Source organism: Oryctolagus cuniculus, chromosome 17 (genome assembly GCF_051225735.1).
Source record: "Oryctolagus cuniculus isolate XC-2025 breed Fujian yellow rabbit chromosome 17, ASM5122573v1, whole genome shotgun sequence".
In the NCBI taxonomy this organism is placed as follows: Eukaryota; Metazoa; Chordata; class Mammalia; order Lagomorpha; family Leporidae; genus Oryctolagus; species Oryctolagus cuniculus.
In genome coordinates, this window is record NC_142883.1 from 70,909,047 (window position 1) to 70,930,522 (window position 21,476).

Sequence of the window (21,476 nt, forward strand, 5' to 3'; positions counted from 1 at the left end):
TCCTCTTCTGTATGAATTTCAGTGTATGTTTTCATTTCAGTATGTTACTAGAATTCTGAAAAAAAATTCAGAAACATTTTAAGCATCATCTAAACATCATAATCTCCAAAGAACAAAAATTACTGTAAACTATGATTTTCCAGAATTATTTCTTTGGATAATGCTACAATTTTATTGTGGCTTTAAATTGAGCACACACACACAGACACACACACACACACACACACGCCCCATACATACATTCACAAATGCACATACACAATCAGCGAGTCTCCAATGCATTTACCAAAGTGCATCAATGTACTAGTTTCAGATTACTGCCAGAGAATAGTCCCTTTCATTAAATACCAATTTACCCTAGTGATTTAGTTTTGACCAAAAATGATAGTTTATTTACTCTTTTGAAAAAGATGCAGGTGCCATCACAAAGCACAAATGAGTGAATAAGTTACACTACACACATACACACACATGAACTTAGAACAAGTTTTACAGTGAACTCTCATAATACAACTCATTGAGGACAGAGATCCTGCATGAGACATGTGGACAGTAACTCCCATTGTTCATTTAATAATTAACATTATTATGTATGGCATTGGTAACCATCTGAGGCTCTTGACATGAGCTGCCTAGGCTATCGAAGCCTTTTGAATCCACAAACTCCATCAGTATTTAGACAAGGCCATGAGCAAAGTAGAAGGTCTCTTCTCCCCTAAGAGAAAAGTGAAGGATAGGAACTTATCACAGAAATCAACAGCCTTGGGACCGGCGTAGCTGTGGCACCAAGCATCCCATATGGGTGCCAGGTTCTAGTCCCAGCTGCCCCTCTTCCAGTCCAGCTCTCTGCTGTGGCCCAGGAGGGCAGTAGAGGATGGCCCAAGTGCTTGGACCCCTGCACCCGCATGGGAGACCAGGAAGAAGCACTTGCTTCTGGTTTTGGATTGGCACAGCACCAACTGTAGCAGCCATTTGGGGAGTGAACCAACGGAAGAAGACCTTTCTCTCTGTCTCTCTCTCTCACTGTCTAACTCTTATCGGTCAAACAAAAAAAAATTAAAAAAAAAGAAGAAATCAACAGCCTTTGTACCCACAGACAATGCCATGACTGAGAAAGAACTTCTAAGATCAATCCCATTCACAATAGTTACCAAAACTCAAATACCTTGGAATAAATTCAATCAATTACATCAAAGATCTCAATGATAAAAATTATAAAACATTAAAGAAAGAAAGAGAAAAAGACACACAAAAAGAAAAATCTTCCATGTTCATAGATTGTTCTGAAAATCATATGGAAATACAGGAGACCCCAAATAGCTAAAGCAATCTTATACAACAAAAACAAAACCAGAGACTTCAAAGTACCAGGTTTAAAGACATACCACAGGGCCGTTATAATCAAAACAGCACAATACTGGCAGAGAAGCAGATATGTAGGCCAATGGAAAAGAACAGGAACTCTAGAAATCAACCCATGAATCTACAACCAAATTATCTTTTACAAAGAAGCTAAAGTCAATCCCTGGAAAAAGGACAGTCTTTTCAACAAATGGTGCTGGGAATACTGGATCTCCATATGCAGAAGTATGAAGCAAGTCCCCTACCTTACACCTTTACATAAAAATCACTCAAAATCGATCAGTAATCTAAATGTACAACCCAATATCATCAAAATTATTAGAGAACATTGGGGAAATCTTGCAAGACATTAGCATATGGAAAGACTTTTTGGAAAATACCCCAGAATTACAGGCAATCAAAGCAACATTTGACAAATGGAATTACATCAGCTTGCAAAGCTTCTTCACTTCAAAAGAAACACTCAGCCAAGTGAAGAGGCAATTGACAGAATGGACCAAAGTATTTGTAAACTGCACACCTGATAAAGGGTTAATATACAGAATCTATAAAGAACTCAAGAATTCAACAACAAATCAAACAATCAAGTTAAGAAATGGGCAAAGAACTTGAACAGGCATTTTTCAAGAAAGGAAATTGAAATGTAAATAGCCAACAGACACATGAAAAAATTGTTCAGGATAACTAGCCATCAAGGAAATTCAAATCAAAATCACAATGAAACTTCATCTCACCCCAGTTAGAATGACTGTCATATAGAAATTAACAGACAGCAAACGCTGGCAAGGATGTGGGGGAAAGGTATCCTAATCCACTATTGATGGGAATGTAAACTGTCCCAGCCACTGTGGAAGACAGCGTGGAGGTACCTCAGAAATCTGAATATAGACCTACCATATGACTCAGCCATACCACTTCTGGTAAGGAAAAGAAATCAGCATATGAAAGAGTTATTTGTACCCCCATGTTTATTTCAGCTGAATTCACAATGGCTAAGATATGAATCAACTCATATGTCCATCAACTGATGACCTGATTAAGAAACTGTAGTATATGTACTCTCTGGAGTACTCCTCATCTGTAAAAAAAAATGAAACCCTGTCTTTTGCAACAAATGCATGTGACTGGAAGCCATTATGTTAGTGAAATAAACCAGTTCCAAAAACATAGATACAATATGTTTTCCCTGATCTTAGTTAACTAATCAAGTACCTAAAATGCAATGTATTGGAGTGAAATGGACATTTTTGAGATTTGATGACTGTTTATAGCCCTTGTCTCTACTGTTCAGGAACAGTGTCTTTGTCCTCATACCTTTTGTTGAACTCTTTACTTAGTTAGTGTTGCTCTTAATGAGTATAAAATAAACTGAAAATAGACCTTTATAAAAATTAAGAGTGTGAATAAAATAGGGAGGAGAAAGAAGGGTGGAGCATTGGTAAGAGGGAGGGTAGGTTGGGAGCTATCATTATGTTCCTAAATCTGTATATATGAAATATATGAAATTTGTATGTCTTAAATTAATTTAAAAAAATTGTTTGTGTAATATAAAGAATGTTTAACAAGTTGATGGCCTCAGAATAAAAAAGTTAGTCAATATAACCACAAATTGATAGTGCAATTATTGACTTACATTCTGTGGCAAATGATATATACATGTAACAGCAATACTTTCAAAGAGAAAAAATAAAAACAAGGCTCATATGCTATAATATAAAATGTATGGTGATTACTATGAGGTCTGAGTAATTGACAAGAGCAATATTGTAGGAAAAAACACATATAAGGGAATTTTGTGAAAAATATCCATTTGCATAATATATTAAAATTGGATGAAATTAATATAAGAAGACAACATGCCACTTAGATACAAGTTAAGTGTTTAGAACTACTCTATTGAAAATTTCATAAGCTTTTTTTAAATTTAGGATCCTTTTGAAATAAAGAAAAGTAAAAAAAATGTGGTTTTTAATGTATGAACTATTACACTGGCCATAGATTGCTCTGAGGAATAGTACATGAAAGTTTCCATGACATCTAAGAAAATTTTCAGTGAGCTGATGACCTCACAATAAAAAATCCAATCAGGTGTTTTAAGATTAATGCTGCTAAGATGGTCTGAAACTGTAATGTTTATGACACATACAGAAACAAAAGAAACAGCAAAAATGAAAAGAATGAATGTCATGATATAGTTCTATTGCAAAAACAACAGAGCTGAGTAATTTTTTTAGGAAAAATAATTGAATCAAAGAATTTAGAAAATTTGGAAAAAGAATTTAAGGCCGGTGCCGGGGCTCACTAGGCTAATCCTCCACCTAGCGGCGCCGGCACACCGGGTTCTAGTCCCGGTCGGGGCGCTGGATTCTGTCCCGGTTGCCCCTCTTCCAGGCCAGCTCTCTGCTGTGGCCCGGGAGTGCAGTGGAGGATGGCCCAAGTCCTTGGGCCCTGCACCCCATGGGAGACCAGGAGAAGCACCTGGCTCCTGCCTTCGGATCAGCGCAGTGCGCCGGCTACAGCGTGCCAGCCAAGATGGCTACTGGAGGGCGAACTAATGGCAAAGGAAGACCTTTCTCTCTGTCTCTCTCTCTCACTGTCCACTCTGCCTGTCAAAAAAATTAAATTTAAATGGAAAGTAATAGTAAAATGTAATGAGTGTAAATCAAAGATAATTTCATGGGGCCAGCACTGTGTGGTAGCAGGTAGAGCCTCTATTGGCAGTGCCATAAACCATACTGGCGCTGGTTTGAGTCCTGGCTGCTCCACTTCTGATCCGGCTCTTTGCTATGGCCTGGGAAGGCAGTGGAGGATGGCCCAAGTGCTTGGGCCCCTGCACCCACGTCTGAGATCCCAAAGAAGCTCCTGGCTCCTGGCTTTGGATTAGCTCTGGCTATTGCAGCTATTTGGGGAGTGAATCAGTGGATGGAAGACCCCTCACTCCCTCCCTCCCTCCCTCTCTCACACTCTCTCTCTCTTCCTCAATGTAAATCTGCCTTTCAAATAAATAAATCTTTAAACAAAAAGATCATTTCATTTACTATACAATAACTCTCTGTAACTCTGAACTTCAATATATCTTTAAAAATTTTTCAAGGATCATATCAAAGATCATGTCACCTATTACAAAGCTACAATAAAGATGACAGAGGGTGAGCATTGTGGTTCAGTGGTTTAATTCACCTTTTGGCATGCTAAATCCTGTATCACAGTGCCTAGTTTGAGTCCTGTGTACTTTATGATTCCCATTCAGTTTACTGCTAATGCTTGTAGGAGGCTGTGGATGATGGTCCAAGTACCTGTGTTCCTGTCACCTATTTGTGAGATTCACATGGAGTTTCTCTACCCTGGCATTTGCCTGTTGAGCACAAGCTATTATGGGCACTTAGGGTGTGAACTGAAAGATATAAGGTATTTCTCTTATCTCTTCCTCTATCACTTTGTCTTTCAAATAAATAAATAAGTAAAACTTTAAAAATTAAAGGTACAAGTATATAAAACTATGACATGAAAACTTTCAAATATAAAAGATAAATATGTAAAAATCCATCAATCAATTAAATGTGTTACCTGAAAGGGGTGAATGACCAGGGCTTGCCTAAACTTTCTCTGAAAAGCTATGTATAGGAAGAATGAGAGTCAAGTTTCACATCACAATGAAAACTTGATGACATCACAATGAAAAATTCTACATAAATGGCCACAGCTTTGCTGTGCTAGGATTAGCTTACATTAGGACACTTATGAGATATAAAACTGGAATTTTTAATTTCAATGTTAGAAACACAAAATGAAAATAAAATGCAAATTTTAGAAACAAATATATTGTGATTACTGTGAGAAGTAATAATTTATTAAGAGTAACTGAATGACAAGCAGATGTCAAAGAAGGTGCTAAAGCAGTCCATTGCAATTGCAATAAAAAGGGATCAAAAAGGCTGAATAGAGAGGACCTGCATCCACCTAGGGCCCAAAACACTTCAGAGCAATGAAAGAAAAGCTGCACCTTCAGATTTTCCGAGGGAAAGCAATAGTGAAAATGTGATAGCAACAGCAAACATCATGGAGTCACCAAGAACCAGCACACACAGAGAGAAACAAAGCATAATCCTGCTGTTACCACTGCTACCCCAACAACATGGCTGGCCAGAAAAAAAGGATTTTATGTATAAAGTATGAGAATGGAGAAGACTGAAGGAAAGCTTCAATAAAGAAGTGATGAGGACTACAAACAGCACAGAGGCTCTGAAAACCAACAGAGAGGGAGGGGGAGGGGAGAAGAAGAGGGAGAAAGAGGGAGAAGGGGAGGGGAAGGGAGTGGGAGGGGGAGGGAGAAACACAACAGACCACTGCTGCTGCCACTTCTGCTCTCACCACCACTGCCACTGCCAATGCTCCTTCCCCAAGGCATGCCATCTTGAAAGAAAGAGGTAGGGGCTGGCACTGTGGTGCAGTGGGAAAAGCCACTGGCTGCTGTGCCGGCATCCTATGTGGGCACCAGTTCAAGTCCCAGCTGCTTTGCTTCCAATCCAGCTCTCTGCTATGGCCTGGGAAAGCAGCATAAGATGGCCCAAGGCGCTGGGCCCCTACACCCACATGAGAAGACCTGGAGGAAGCTCCTGGCTCCTGGCTTCAGATCGGTGCAGCCAGAGGGCTGTTGTGGCCAATTGGGGAATGAACCAGCGGATGGAAGACCTTTCTCTCTGCCTCTCCTTCTCTCTGTGTAACTCTGTCTTTCAAATAAATAAATACGACTTCAAAAAATAAAAAAGAGGTAAGCAGAAATTACCAAGAACCCCACCACTGCTGCCAATGTCCTACCCTAACTATGAGAGAATTCCAGTCCTCACAGACTTGAAATCAAGCCTCGAGGGATGAATGGTATTTGAACATCTATTTTGTTACAAAGACAAAACCCACATTGCCTCCCTCTGTCCCCAAAGTTCCAGACCCAAGCTGTGTATGAGAATCTGCTATACTCCACCTGCCATGGGGGAAGCAATCAGCCACATTGCTGTCAGAAACCCCCAGACACAGCATGGACACTTTTCAGGGCAAAGAGCAGTCCCTGTGAATCCTGCAGCTGCAGGAACTCTGTACACCAGCCATTCCTGGAGCAACACTTGCTTGCTCTATATGATACAGGGAAATTTCCATAGCTTCTTAGGGCTAGTGACCAGAAGCATCCCATACACAGAGAACCAGGCCTAAGGAAGCACTATCTGAAACTCTTAACTCATGGTGCTGGCAAGCCAGAGCATAATCTTATGCATTAATTTTGCATGCCCTATAGGAACTAGAGGGAAATTCCCTCCATTACCTGAACCTCTAGGACTGTTATTACTGCTGCTATAAATCTGGAATAACTCATATTTACCTGTGGGGGTTAAGGGATCCTACCTACATTGCTACGCTTCAAGCTGGAATTCAATCCCTGGAATAACTGACACTCAACCTGTGAGACCTGGATAAGGACCCCGCTGTATCCTGAAGCTCCAGGGTTGTCACTCTGTGTACTGTACTCCCAAGAGTCATTGGAATACAGTCTCTGGGCCCTAGGGTAGAGCTGATGTGCAGCCCAGTGTTTCAGACCCAGACCTGCCACTGCACCATCCTCAGCATCAACTGTATTCACCCTGTGAGACTCAGGAAATGTGCATGTAACATGTACAAGAGTTGAGATTTGGACTCATGATGATCCCAAGTATTAGTCAGGCTAACACATCAGGTCATGGGAAAGTTCTTATCCACATAGTATAGTACAAGTGCCACAATCCCCAGAAATACTCAGATTTTCCTGGTGGAAAAAGGAAACATCATCAGAAATATGGATGCAGACATCTCAAACCCCAGCCCAGTTGACAGTCAACTCTCTATAGACTAAAGACCTTTGGAAGCCAATGTCCACTACAAACTCATACTATGACTTTCACAGATGGCTGAAGAGAGAACTGTGGCTCTTATAGACAATGTTAACACTGATTACTGCTGAAGAAATCAAGTCTCAATATATTTTCAAATATTGAAATCATACCATGTATCTTCCGAGGCTGAAATGAATCAAACTCGACATCAACAATAAGAAGGGCAACAGAAAATTCACAGCTGTGTGGGAATTATGAAACTTAATGACCAATAGGATCATTAAAGAATTAAAAAGGAAGTAAGAAAATTTCTTAACACAAATGATTATGAAAACACATTTCAAAACATGTGAAATACAGCAAAAATGTATTAAGAGGAAAGTTTATTGTGATAGTTACATTAAAATTAGAAAGATATTAAATAAATGATATAATGATGCATCTCAAAAACACAGAAGAAGAACAAACTAAAGGCAAAATTAATAGGAGACAAGAAATAACAGGAATAAAAGAAGAGAGAACCAGAGCTGCAGCTCGGACTCAGAGGCGGAGAGGCACCCGCAGCCCTCCCGGGACACTTTCCAGAAGCCGCGGGACTATTTCACCGAAGTGAGAAGGCCCCAGGACGGCGCGTTCTTCAAGGGCCCCCTTACCCTGGGTACCCCTTCCTGATGATCCCGGACCTGAGCAACCCCTACCTCTCCAACGGACCCCTGTCTCCGGGAGGAGCATGCATGTACCTGCAGATGAAATGGCCCCTCCTCGACGTCCCCTCCAGTGCCACAGTCAAGGACACGAGGTCACCGTCTCCGGCACACTTGTCCAATAAAGTTCCTGTTTGTGCAGCACCCACATCACATGCACCCGTTGACACCGCTCATCACCTAACGCAATGACCACTTCTCCGCCGGCTCCCCTCCAACACACCTCTCCCCGGAGATCAATCCAAAGACAGGAATTCCCCGGCCCCCTCATCCATCTGAGCTGTCACTGTATCACCCACTGTCCCCAGGAGCTGTCAGACAAATCCCCCACCCCCTTGGCTGGCTCATCCCACAGCAATGACAGCCCATGTACTCCCTTCCGCCTGGTGGCTTCGGCACCCTTACCCTGCCCTCGCCATGAACCCCTCAATGTCCAGCCTGGTTTCCAGCTGCTTCTCCCTTCACAGGGTGGCCCCCGCCCATCCTTGCCTGCCCACCTCAGGGATCCTGCACCCCACCATTGTCAAGCAGGAGCCAGCACCTCCCAGCCTGAGCCCCACGGTGAGCGCGAAGTCACCCGTGACCATGAAGAAGGAGGAGAAGAAACCCCACATGAAGAAGCCCCTGAATGCCTTCATGTTGTATATGAAGAAGATGAGGGCCAAGGTGGTGGCTGAGTGCACCCTGAAGGAGAGTGCTGCCATCAACCAGATGCTGGGGAGGAAGTGGCACAACCTGTCGCAGGAAGAACAGGTCAGGCACTAGAAGCTGGCCCAGAAGGAGCGGCAGCTTCACTCCCAGCTCTACCCGACCAGCTCGGTAGGGACAACTACAGTAAGAAAAAGAAGAGGAAGTGAGAGAAGCCGCTGTTGCAGACGCAGACGCAGTCACAGCAGCACGTCCAAGAGGCAGAGGGTGCCCTGGCCTCCAAGAGCAAGAAGCCACGTGTCCAGTACCTGCCCCCCGAGAGGCCTTGTGACAGCCCTGCCTCCTCCCACGGCAGCATGTTGGACTCCCCTGCCACCCCCTCCACGGCCTTGGACTCACCAGCTGACCCTGCTGCCACCCACTCCAAGCAAGACCAGCCCCTCTCCCACACCACCAAGCCAGAGACCTGGGCCCAGCTGGCTCTGCACTCGGCTGCTGTCCTGGCAGCCAAGGCTGCAGCCACGTCCTCCGGCCAGATGGGCAGCCAGCCTCCCCTCCTGTCCCGGCCCTCCCGCTGGGGTCCGTGCCCACCACTCTGCTGACTTCTCCCCCCTCTTTCCCAGCCATGCTGCACACCCACCAGACCCTCCCTGTGCTCCAGGCCCAGCCTCTTTCCTTGGTCACCAAGTCTGCCCACTAAGCTGCCCCCGGACCTATGCAGGCTGTCATGTGACTCATCGAGTAGTAATGATTCAGAAGAAGGAAAAAAAAAGGAAAACTTTATTGGTCACTATTTAACCACCCTGGACTGTTGTGTAAAGTGACTGATAACAGCAGCACTTTGTGTTTTGTAGATGTAACCAGTAGTTGATCTTAAGGTTTTTTTAAAAAACAAAACAAAACAACAACAAAAAAATCTTTACGAGAACGGAAAAGTAGTGTGTTATTCTTCCCGTGCATGCTGTGGTGGATGGACCTGGGCAGAAGACACCTCTCTACCTCTTTCTCTTCCCCGCTGCCCTCTCTCCTCTCATCCACCCCACCTGTCTTGGCTCCCTCTACTTCATCTGCATGTTTGCCGTTGCTGTGATTTCTAGCCTGGTACCTCTTCTTCTGGATCCATTCCTGGACCTCTCCTGTTTCCTGGCCCAAGCTCTTACCATAGGCGCAGTATAGGGGGCCTTCCCCTGTGTCCTCCCTGTCCCCTGCCCAGTGTGAGGCCATCACCTTGTGAGAAGACATCTCGGCCTGATTGGTTTCCACCAGCATCCCTGCTCCCTTGGTGGGCCCCACCCCACCAGCCCCCAGCTGTGGGTGGGGAAGGAGGTCCTTTGAACCGGTCCCCCCACCACAATTAAAGGGACTCAAGGTGCCTGCCACTTCCTCCGTGAAGAGGTCTGTGTCCTCCCCCTCGCCCCTGACCTGTCGGGATCTGCCCCTCACGGTCCCAGCACAGCGGACAGGCCCTGGCTGCAGGGCCTGGTTCCTGCCACCTGGGTCAGTGCTAGCACAATCTGCCAAAGCTCTAAGGACCCTCCTCCCTGTCCCCCTCACTTCACATGCTTCTTCCATGTCCATTTTGTTTTGTTTTTATGGTTTTTGGAGCAATTTAAGCTCCCAGTTGGTTATTTTTACAAAATAAAATTGCAGTTGCAAGACCTTTAAAAATAAGAAAACAATATTGAGACATTTTAGAAATCTAGAAATAGAATTTTTGTATGATACAACAATCCCACTACTGGGTAAAAACTCAATATCTGAACTCATTGTATCAAAGAGATACACCTGCTCCACCATGTTTATAGCAGAACTGATCACAATAGTCAAAATGTGTACCTCATAAAATGAATGGATAAATAAAATGTGGTATATATACATGATGAAATATTGCTCAACTATAAAAAGTGAAATACTATTATTTGTAGCAAAACAGGCACTGCAAATGGAGCGCATCATGTTGAGTAAAATAAGCTAAAATTAAAAAAACTCAGTCTGAACACAGAATGTTAATTACTAGAGTATGAACTTGGTGAAAGGGATAATGTGAATTTTTTTTAAAGATTTATTTTATTTATTTGAAAGAGTTACAGAGAGAGGTAGAGACAGAGAGAGAGGTCTTCCATCTGCTGGTTCACTCCCCAGATATCCGCAACAGCCAGAACTGTGCTGATCCGAAGTCAGAAGCCAGGAGCTTCCTCCAGGTCTCCCACATAGGTGATGGGGCCCAAGGACTTGGGCCATCTTCTGCTGCTTTCCCAGGCCACAGCAGAGAGCTGGATGGGAAGTGGAGCAGCTGGGACTTGAACCAGTGCTCATTTGGGATGCTGGTGCTTCAGGCCAGGGCTTTAACCCGCTGTGCCACAGCGCCGGCCCCAGATAATGTGAATTTGGATTATAAACTTCAGGAATAGTTGTTTGATTCATTAATTGTGACAAATGTAATAATATGAGAAATTAATAGGAGGGATGGGCTCAGTAGTACATGAAAACTTGTAATAGTGTCTCACAGTATTTGTTTGCAAGTTAAAAAAAATAATAAAAATTTGAAAATAATATAAAACTAAAAAGGGAAAAGAAATTAAATTTTTGTCAGGAAGCATAAATCAAGGAATTAGCACACCACTCACCTGAATAATGATTGAGAGAATGTGCCAGAATCCAGAACTACTCTACTGAAACTTTGGAACCAAAGGTAAATTCTCACAGCGTTTGAGAATACACAAAACATACATTTTGAAAGGGGTGAATTATAAGACAGACCCCAGATTTTTCTGAAAATATATATGCAGGATTATTTCCAGTACAAGTTATAGAATTTTGAGGGAGACAGTGATGCCACCAAAAATAAACTATAAATGAGATGGTCAGAGGTTCACCAGTATTGGCTTAGACTAGGATATTAAAGAATACACAGGTGATTTTATATCATGAAATACATGACCAATAAGTGGAAGGATACACATTTTATGAAATAGAATATATTTCATTGCTGTGAGACAAGATGCCTAATCTGGTAGGAGATATAACATACTGACAAGCAGATATAAAAGCACCTTCTGAAAAAATGATTATTAAAAATTCTTTAAAATGGAAAATAAAAATAGAATTTTCAAAGGAAAAGAAAATTAAAAATTGCATTTTTATAGGAATAATCGTAAGTGAAAGATGACAGTATCTTGAACTACTCCATTGAGCCTTTCAAAAATCACAGGAAATTTTAGAGTCCAATAGAAATCCAGAAAAGAAATATTACCTAGAAAGAATAAGCTAGCAGCCATAAGATGACTCTGAAAAATAGCACATGAAAATGGTCAGGACAACTTACACAGTTTTGAGATAACTGGGAACCTCAAAATGACTAAGCCAACCATAATGTTCACAGGATTTCAATACTAGGACTAATTTACACTAGAGTATTAGATGTATGTACAGGTGATAGTTATAATTCTGAAGGGAAAAAAACCCAAAAGTAAAGAGATGCACGTAAGGAAATAAAATGTATTGCAATTAGGACAAGAAGAAATGGGTAATTTGCCAGGATTAATACTATAGTGATAAGAAGAGATAATGAAAACTACTGAACCATTAAGATCATATTGAGAAATTTTCCCAAAAATAGTTTAAAAAATCATAGCAATTACCAAAATACTGTAAGAAATAGTGTCAGTAGATAGAAGGACTTTGAGAATTTTAATATTAAAAAACAAATTTGGGGCCGGCACTGTGGCATAGGTGGTAAAGCCGCTGCCTCCAGTGCTGGCACCCAACATGGGAGCCGGTTTGAGTCCCAGCTGATCCATTTCTGATCCAGCTCTCTGCTATGGCCTGGGAAAGCAGTAGAAGATGGCCCAAGTCCTTGGGCCCCTGCACTCATGTGAGAGACCTGGAAGAAGCTCCTGCTCCTGGCTTTGGATCAGTGCAGCTCCAGTCATTGCAGCCAATTGGGGAGTGCAGATGGAAGAACTCTCTCTCTCTCTCTCTCTCTCTCTCTCTCTCTCTCTGCCTCTCCTTCTCTCTCTATGTAACTCTGAGTTTCAAATAAATAAATTAAAAAAAAAATTTCAGGTCCCATTAAAATCCAGATAATGCGGGACAGGCATTGTGGTGCAGCACATTGAGTTTTAGTTTGTGATGCCAGAATTTCATATTGGAGTCCTGGTTAGAGTCCCAGCTTCCCTGCAGATGATCCAGCTTTCTATTAATGTGCCTGAAAGCAGCAGAAAATGGCACAAGTACATGGGCCTCTATCACCCATGTGGGAGACCTGGGTGGCACTGCCAGCTCCTGGTTTCCACCTGGCTCAAATATGGCTGCTACATGCATTTAGGGGAATAAACCAGTGGATGGAAAAATTTCCCTCTGTCTCTCTCCTCCGCCCTTGCTCCATTATTCAAATATATAAATCTTTAAAATAGTCCAGGTTATGCAAAAAATCTGACATGGAAGGAGAAATAATCATCCCTTTCTATGATGGCTCTATGAAACTATATACATAAATATTTCCAGGGACAATTTACAAAAGTTTGACAATCTCATAATTAAATAGCTGAACAAGATGGGTACAGAGATATCATACTAAATTTGGCTGAAACTGGAATATTAATGACATACAAAGACAAAAAAAGAAAGAAAATTAGAAATACTATTCAATAAAATACATTTTTAATTTCTTTAGATAAAATGAATAAGTTGACAGGAGCAATAACAGTGGTAGGAACAATAATAAGGAAAGTTGCTGAGTGATACAGCACCTGGTTTTTCTTAGGGTGCACAGTAGAGGAAGCTGGAATCAGAGGCAGAACCAGTACTAAAACCCAGCCACCCCCATATGAAATGCCACAAGTAGCATCCTAACCCTGCCAAATTCCTGCTCCAAGAAGTTGATTTATTCTTGGAACCAAGCATGACTGGAGACTAAAATTAGGTAAAGAATAGTTCTTTTTCCATATCTGAACTCTGCCTGTCCTGGCTTGGCTGCAGTTTTTAGGATGTTTTTCTCCATGATCTTAGAAAAATGGCTGCCAGTAGCCATCAACCCATATCTCCCCTTCCTTAGTAAAATGATAGGAATGAACTAGTCTTCCCTTGAAACACTCATGGAGAGGTCCTGAGGAGGACTGATTGGTCCAGTTTGGGCCACAAAGCCATCCTTGTATCAATAACTGTTACCAGGATGGCATTCTCCAAATAGTTCACCTTGTGTCACATGACCAATTTTGTGTAAGGTAAGGATGGAGGGGAGAACTGATTGTTCTCCACCCAAACCATCTGAAGTAGGTTTTCTGCTAGAAAACTGAGTTATTTTAATACAAAAGAGAAGAGGTATAGGCCAGCCCACAACAGGAGCTGCCCATTATAACAAGGAGCTGTCCCCAGTATACCCCCTTTACCATGCATCACTTGGGGCTGGCAAGTGACTTCCGTGATGCCTATCCAAAGAAAGCATAAAGGAAATGATTGGAATGATAGGTGCTGATTGGCAAATGGCCAACCAGTCTTCCAAAATTTGATACAGAACACATCTGGGAGATATTTGGAATAGGAAACACTGTGATCAATGATCTATGCCACCTCAGAAAATAGCTCTTTAGGGCCGGTGCCGCGGCTCACTAGGCTAATCCTCCGCCTAGCGGCACCGGCACACCAGGTTCTAGTCCCGGTCGGGGCACTGGATTCTGTCCCGGTTGCCCCTCTTCCAGGCCAGCTCTCTGCTGTGGCCAGGGAGTGCAGTGGAGGATGGCCCAGGTGCTTGGGCCCTGCACCCCATGGGAGACCAGGAAAAGCACCTGGCTCCTGGCTCCTGCCATCGGATCAGCGCGGTGCGCCAGCCGCAGCGCGCCGGCCGCGGCGGCCATTGGAGGGTGAACCAACAGCAAAGGAAGACCTTTCTCTCTGTCTCTCTCTCTCACTGTCCACTCTGCCTGTCAAAAAATAAAAAAATAAAAAAAAAATAATAATAAAAAGAAAAAAAAAGAAAATAGCTCTTTAAAAATACAGATACATCACATGGGCAGGGGGAGATTTTTCATACTGGCTTTACGGTGATCTTCAGGGGCACCCTCAGTTACTGTGTTCCTGTATCTCAATCTTCTCCAGGAAGTTATTGCTCCATTTCCATGCTCATCAGCCTGAATTCAATTATGTGTCTCCCAGGCCTCGAGCTGAGTGGCCATCTAGCAAAGTAACCAATTATGTTGGTGACTGTGGCCTCTTGATGATTTCCTCAGTTCTGTTTCTAACGGACATTCAAAATACATTTCTTATTTTACTACACCTTTAAATTTTATTCCTCTGTTGTAGCATTATAAATTCATTTCATATAACTTCAACAATAAAGGCATGTATAAATGTAAAACTTGTATTTTCACCATTGAACTATACTTGATATTTGGATGAAAATTATATTATCCAGCCACTGCTCATACTATTACATATCTAAATATGCAAAAGAAACCCACACAGAATGCATTTTTCAAAATTGGATTACTATGGACCATATTTTAATGTGAAATAAAATTTCTTCCTGAAACCCCCCCATAAGGAAAGTTGCTATAAAAAGAAAATACAAGCCCACAGAAGAAAGGAAAATATGCAAAAATGTTCCAGGGAAATTAAATCAAAGATCTTAAAATGTACCACAATTATCTTAAGGGAAAGGTATCTTTATCTAGAATTATTTCATTAGAACTTTTAAAAATCAAAGACAGGGGCCGGTGTTGTGGCATAGTAGGTTAAGCCTCCACCTGCAGTGCTGGTATCCCATTTGGGCACTAGTTCATGTCCTGGCTGCTCCTCTTCTGATCCATGTGGGAGACCAGGAAGTAGCTCCTGGCTCCTGGCTTCGGTTTGGCTCAGCTCTGGCCATCATATTGTGGCCATCTGGGGAGTAAACCAGCAGATGGATGGAAGACCTTTCTCTCTGTCTCTCTCTCTGTCTGTAACTCTGCCTCTCAAATAAATAAGTCTTTAAAAATATCAAAGATAAATTTAGGATTCATAAAATCCAGAAATGGTAAAAATATTATTATCTACAGATGATAAATTATCAAATGGGTCTATGATATGTCTAAAAATATGTTTCAATGATGGTTGCCCATAAAAATTACAGTATTCTGATTGAGTTGGTGACCTCATAACAAAAAGCCAACCAAGATAACCATGGGCTTCTAGTGCTAGGATTGGCTTTCACTAGGATTTTGTTAGCTATTAACTCCAGTTCAAAAAGAAGATTAAAATGAAATTGTCATTGTTATAAAATAAATATAGGCTAATCACTGTGAAATATGAGTAATTTTGTAGGAGTAATATAGAGTGACCAATAGATATAAGTGAAATTGCTGAAAATTTTATTAAATTACCTTTAAAAAGAATATAAACTAAATTTTTTCATAAAATATAAATCAAAGTCCACAACAAATACCACTAATTATAAAGGAAAATGCCAGTAACTGGAATTAATCTAAGGACATTTTCAAAAATCAAGGTTAAAAACATAGCTCTTAAAAAATTCAGAATTGCCAATAAATATGATACCTGGAAAGGGAAAATGGTCAGATTTGCCTGAGAAGTCTATGAAAGACATGGAAATTGCCAGAACAACTTACACAATTTTGTGTCAGTTGAAAACTTCTTAAAGAAAAAAATGCAAGCAAGATGGCCTCAAGTTCCTAGTGATTAGAATGGGTTTATATCAGATACCAGAGGCTGTGGCATCGTGTATAAAAACACTGTCTGTGACACTGGCATCCTATACAGGTGATGGATCAAGTCCAGGATGCTCTGCTTCTGATCCAGCTACCTTCTAATGTGCCTGGCATAGCAGTAGAGGATGGCCCAAGTCCTTGGGCCTCTGCACCCACGTGAGAGAACCAGAAGAAGCTGCCGGCTCCTGGCTTCATACTGACCCAGCTCTAGCTGCTGCAGCCATTTGGGAAGTGAACCAAAGGATGGAAGGTCTCTCTCTCTCTCTCTCTTCCTCTCCCCTCCCTCTCTCCTCTATCTCTATAACTCTGCCTTTCAAATTAAATAAGTAAATCTTTAAAGAATAAATAGAATACAAAATATACACACAGTTGATGGTTACAAGCTCAAACACACACACCTACACACAAAATAAAAAGGGAATCGAGGTGTTATGAAGTAAAATGTACTGTGATCAGTGTCAGTAATAATGAACTATTTTGTAGAAGCAATAGTGGAATGACAAGCATTTATGAGGGAAATTGCTGGAAAATGATAATGATTGCATTAACAAGGAAAAATAAACAAACCATATTTAAGGAAATGTAAATCAAACAAAGATCATACTGCTAATCAGAGAAATCTCCAAAAAAGCCATTTTTTTTTTTTATTTTTTGACAGGCAGAATGGACAGTGAGAGAGAGACAGACAGAGAGAAAAGTCTTCCTTTTCCGTTGGTTCACCCCTCAACAGCCGCTGTGGCTGGTGCACTGTGCTGATCCGAAGCCAGGAACCAGGTGCTTCTCCTGGTCTCCCATGTGGGTGCAGGGCCCAAGGACTTGGGCCATCCTCCACTGCACTCCCGGGCCACAGCAGAGACCTGGACTGGAAGAGGAGCAACCAGGATAGAATCTGGTGCCCCAACTGGGACTAGAACCTGGTGTGCCAGCACCACAGGTGGAGGATTAGCCTATTGAGCCATGGCACTGGCCCCAAAAAAGCCATTTTTTAATCTACTCTATGGAAAACTTCATGTATTCACGGGGAGTTTAAAGTTTGACAAAAATATAAAAAAGAAAAAACATTACCTGGAAAGAGTTACTTTAATGCAGGTCTGAGATGTCTCTGAAACATGTGGGTATGATGGCTGTCAGCACAGCTTACAGAAGTTTGATGGAGTCATTACCTCATAATGAGCACTCAACCAAGATGGCCATGAGTTCACAGTGACAGAACTGGTTCACATTAGGATATTAAAGAAAAACACATGCAATGGTAATTTGAAAGACAAAACTAAAAACTTGTTTGATTTTTATGAAATTAAATATATTATGATTACTGTGAGTAGAAATGAGCTTTTCAGTAGGATCAGTATTACATAGACAAGAAGATATTCGAAAGGCTGATGAAAAATAGACTATTATAATACATTAAAAAAGGAAAGTTTTTAATTTTAATTAAAACATTTGCAATGAAAATTGTCATGAAAGATAATATCCAGCATTTTGAAGAAACATTTGTGTCACACCTCACCATGAATTTTAAGGAAAAAAAGATCTCTTCATTCATTCTAAGTCACTGGATGTTTTGCTTTGGCTGTAAACCTGGCCATTTTACTTGTTTTTCAAAATGCTTAGCTCAATCTTTTGAGAATTAACAAAGAAAAATGAACCAAAAATAATCTCCTCTTCCTAAGCTGCATTACAGGAGCAAATTTAAGTGGATTGAGCTGTCAAAATTCATCCTAACAATTCATTTCAGAAAAGTCCTTCAATGTCAATCCATCTTTTCAGTGTCAGTACCTTGGAGCAGAGACTGGGAGGACATATCGTGGTGAACAACTTCTAGCAGAGAGCTCCTCTGAGCCATGGCTACCTACTTCTCATTTCACAGAAACTAAAGGAAAATAATTTTGTCATGGTTGTGCATGCTGTCTCCTGCTCTGAAGATGCTCGGCTATGTTAGTTTGTTAAAACTTCCCCAGTGAAGTACCACAGCCTGGGTAATTTCAACAACAGAAATTGATTTTCTCACAATTTTGGAGAACAGAAGTGCAAGATCAAGATGTCAGTAGGGTTGATTTCTTGAGAGTCTTCATTCTTGTTTGGTGGCTGGCTGTTTTCTCTTTCTGTCTCATTCACAGGTTTTTCATCAGACTCTGTGTCTTGTAAGGATACCGTTCAAAACAAAATAAAATGACCATTTTACATTAATCATCTTTTCAAAGAACCTATCTCCAATGTGACTTACATTATGAGATACAGGGGCTTAGAGTTTTACATACATATTGGGGAGAATACCATTCAGCCCATAACTCTGCCCATGGAGAATAACCCTACTTTGGCATTTTTCTACTCCAGTGTCTCTGCCAGGTCTAGTTCTTACTTCATACACTATTATTCCCATTCAATAATAGTCCTTTTTCTCAATGGTTTTTCACCCCAAAACTATGGGAATATTTCAGTGATTAGCCCACGACCCAGGCAATAAAATACAAAGCAATATGGTTATTGCTGGTAGGACAAAGCCTGTACTCTTTTAATTGATACATAAAAAATGTCAGCTCGCCATATCAGAGTGTCAGTTTGAGTCCTGGTTTTGCTCCACAGATCTAGCTTGCTACTAACGCATCCGCGGGACAGCAGATGATGACTCAGGATCCCAATGAGATCCTGCATGCTGGCTTCAGCTTGTCATAACCCTGGATGTGGAAGGCATTTGGGAAATGAACCAGCAGATGTAAGACCTTTCTCTTTCTTTTTCCCTCTTTCTCTTTCTCTCTCTTTCAAGTAGATGAAAATAAAAATATACTTCTAAAAATTGCAAGTATTTATGGAGTGTCATATGGTGTTTCAATATACTCACACCTCCTATAACATTCAAATCAGGATAAACGTATTTATATCAAACATTTAGAATTTTTAATCATGAAAACATTCAAAATTATGTTTGTTTTACCTTTTTTTTTTTTTTTTTTGAAAGGTCTTCCTTCCATTGGTTCATCCCCTAATGGCCACTATGGCCGGCGCGCTGTGCAGATCTGAAGCCAGGAGCCAGGTGCTTCTTCCCGGTCTCCCATGTGGGTGCAGGGCCCAAGGACCTAGGCCATCCTCCACTGCCTTCCTGGGCCACAGCAGAGAGCTGGACTGGAAGAGGAGCAACCAGAACAGAATCCAGCACCCCAACTGGGACTGAACCGGGGGTGCCGGCGCAGCAGGCAGAGGATTAGCCAAGTGAGCCGCTAAACAAAAGTCCGGCCCCGTTTGTTTTACTTTTAGAAAAATGCACGTTATATTATCTGTATTCACTGAACTCTGCAATGGAACAGCAGAACTTCTTTATCCTATGTTACTGTAACTTACTATCCATTCCCACTAATCAAACCTCACCCATGCTCCCCTCTCTAGTCCTATCCTCCTCTCCTCTGGAAATCATCACTCTACTCTCAACTTTTAAATAAACTCTTTTGGATTGCACGTATGAATGAGATCATGCTGTGGCTGTATTTCTATGCCTTGCTTATTCAACTTAACCTTATGACCATCCATGTTGTCACGAATGGCAGAATTTCATCATTTTTTTGACTGACAGGTATTCCATTCTGTGTATATATAAACCACATTTTCTTTATCCATGCATCACTTCATAGACACTTAGATTGTTCCCATTCTATTGGATATTTCTTCACTCAAAGGTTTCCAAGAAATACTACTTGTCTGGTTTTACTTTTGTTTCCTGTGCTTTTGCAGCCTAACTAAAAATCTTTGCTCTCATCTATACCTGAAGGATTTCTCCTATGATTTCTTCTAGCAGTTTCACAGTTCCCAGTGCAACATGCAGGCCTTTATTCTGAGTATAACTATAAGGTTTATTTTCATTCTTCTGCTTGGGGAAATCCAATCTTGCCATCACCATTGATTGAAAAGATATCTCTTTCTTTAATGCATTTCTGAGCACTTTTTTCAAAGATCAGTTTCCTGTAGATGTGTTTGTTTACTTCTAGGGATTTCATTCTGTTCCACTGGCCTATTTTTATCAATTTTTATTTTAAATTCATTCTGCTTTAATTATCATAATTTTAAAAAATATTCTAAAATCAAGTAGTAGTTCTTGATTTCTTTAAAAAAAAATAAAGAATGCAAAGCCTTATACTCTTTGTATTGAGAAAGTTCCAAGGCTGTAACACAGAGTTACAGTACACAAATCTTGGTATAAGTTAAATCTGCAGAACAGGGCAGACACAAAAAACTGAAAGAACAGAACTGTGGTGATATCTTTTTTTTTTTTTAATATTTATTTATTTGGAAGCCCAAGCATAGAGAGAGAAAGAGATTTCACCCAGTGGTTCACTCCCCAAATGGCTGTAACTGCTGGGACTGGGCCAGGTTGAAGCCAGGAGCCTGGAACTTCCAGGTCTCCCATTTGGATGTAGAAGTCCAAGGACTTGGGCCATACTCCACTGCTTTCCCAGGCACATTAGCAGGCAGCTGGATTGGAAGTGGAGCATCTGAAACTGGAACTGGTACACATATGGAATATCGGCACTGCAGACAGTGGCTTAACTGGCTGTGCCACAGTGCCAGCCCTGTTATGATACTTTTTAAGGCAGTAACTCCATAAATATATGATTACTTAGGAAGATGCAGAAATCATACTTATTTTCATTTTATTCATCTATCAGGAAAACAAAAGCTCACCATGAAAAAAACATTTCTGTCCATTTCATTTACTGATCTAATTTGGCTCATTTAAACATTCCCTAGTCATAAAGAAGCCCAGGACAGCAGAATGTGATTGTCATAACTTGTTTAGAGTAAGTTATTTTGACACTGTAGATAGCCATATTGCTGCTGCAGATTAACCTGTGCTCTGTTGGAAAGAAATATGCAGAAACAGATAACAGTGTAGGCCTCAGCCTATCTAGATATAGATATAGATATATAGATATATAGTTTTAGGTTAGGAAATAAATTATTGGGGCCAGCTTTGTGGTGTAGCAGGTTAAGCTGCTGCCTGCAATGCTAGCATCTCATTTGGGAACCAGTTTGAATCCTGTCTGCTTGGCTTCCAAACCTGCTAATGAACCTGGGAAGACAGTAAAAGGTGGCCCAAGTACTTGGGACCATGCACCCATGTGGGAGATCCGGATGAATCTCCTGGCTCCTGATTTTGTTCTGGCCCAGTCCTGGCCATTGCAGCCATATGGGGAGAAAACCAGCAG

General features: G+C 41.3%; 1 long non-coding RNA gene and 1 pseudogene across 2 annotated transcripts in view; one reads left to right on the top strand and one right to left on the bottom strand.

The window, feature by feature from the left end:
• LOC103346015 (uncharacterized) overlaps nt 1-21,476 on the bottom strand; it is an 82,425-nt gene that overhangs the window by 19,047 nt on the left and 41,902 nt on the right. The gene's annotated exons all lie outside the window — the stretch shown is intronic.
• LOC149121370 (transcription factor 7-like 1 pseudogene) lies at nt 4,646-21,441 on the top strand (annotated as a pseudogene). Its single transcript, XR_016224126.1, has 2 exons — nt 4,646-4,770; nt 7,727-21,441. The product of XR_016224126.1 is annotated as a transcription factor 7-like 1 pseudogene (transcript).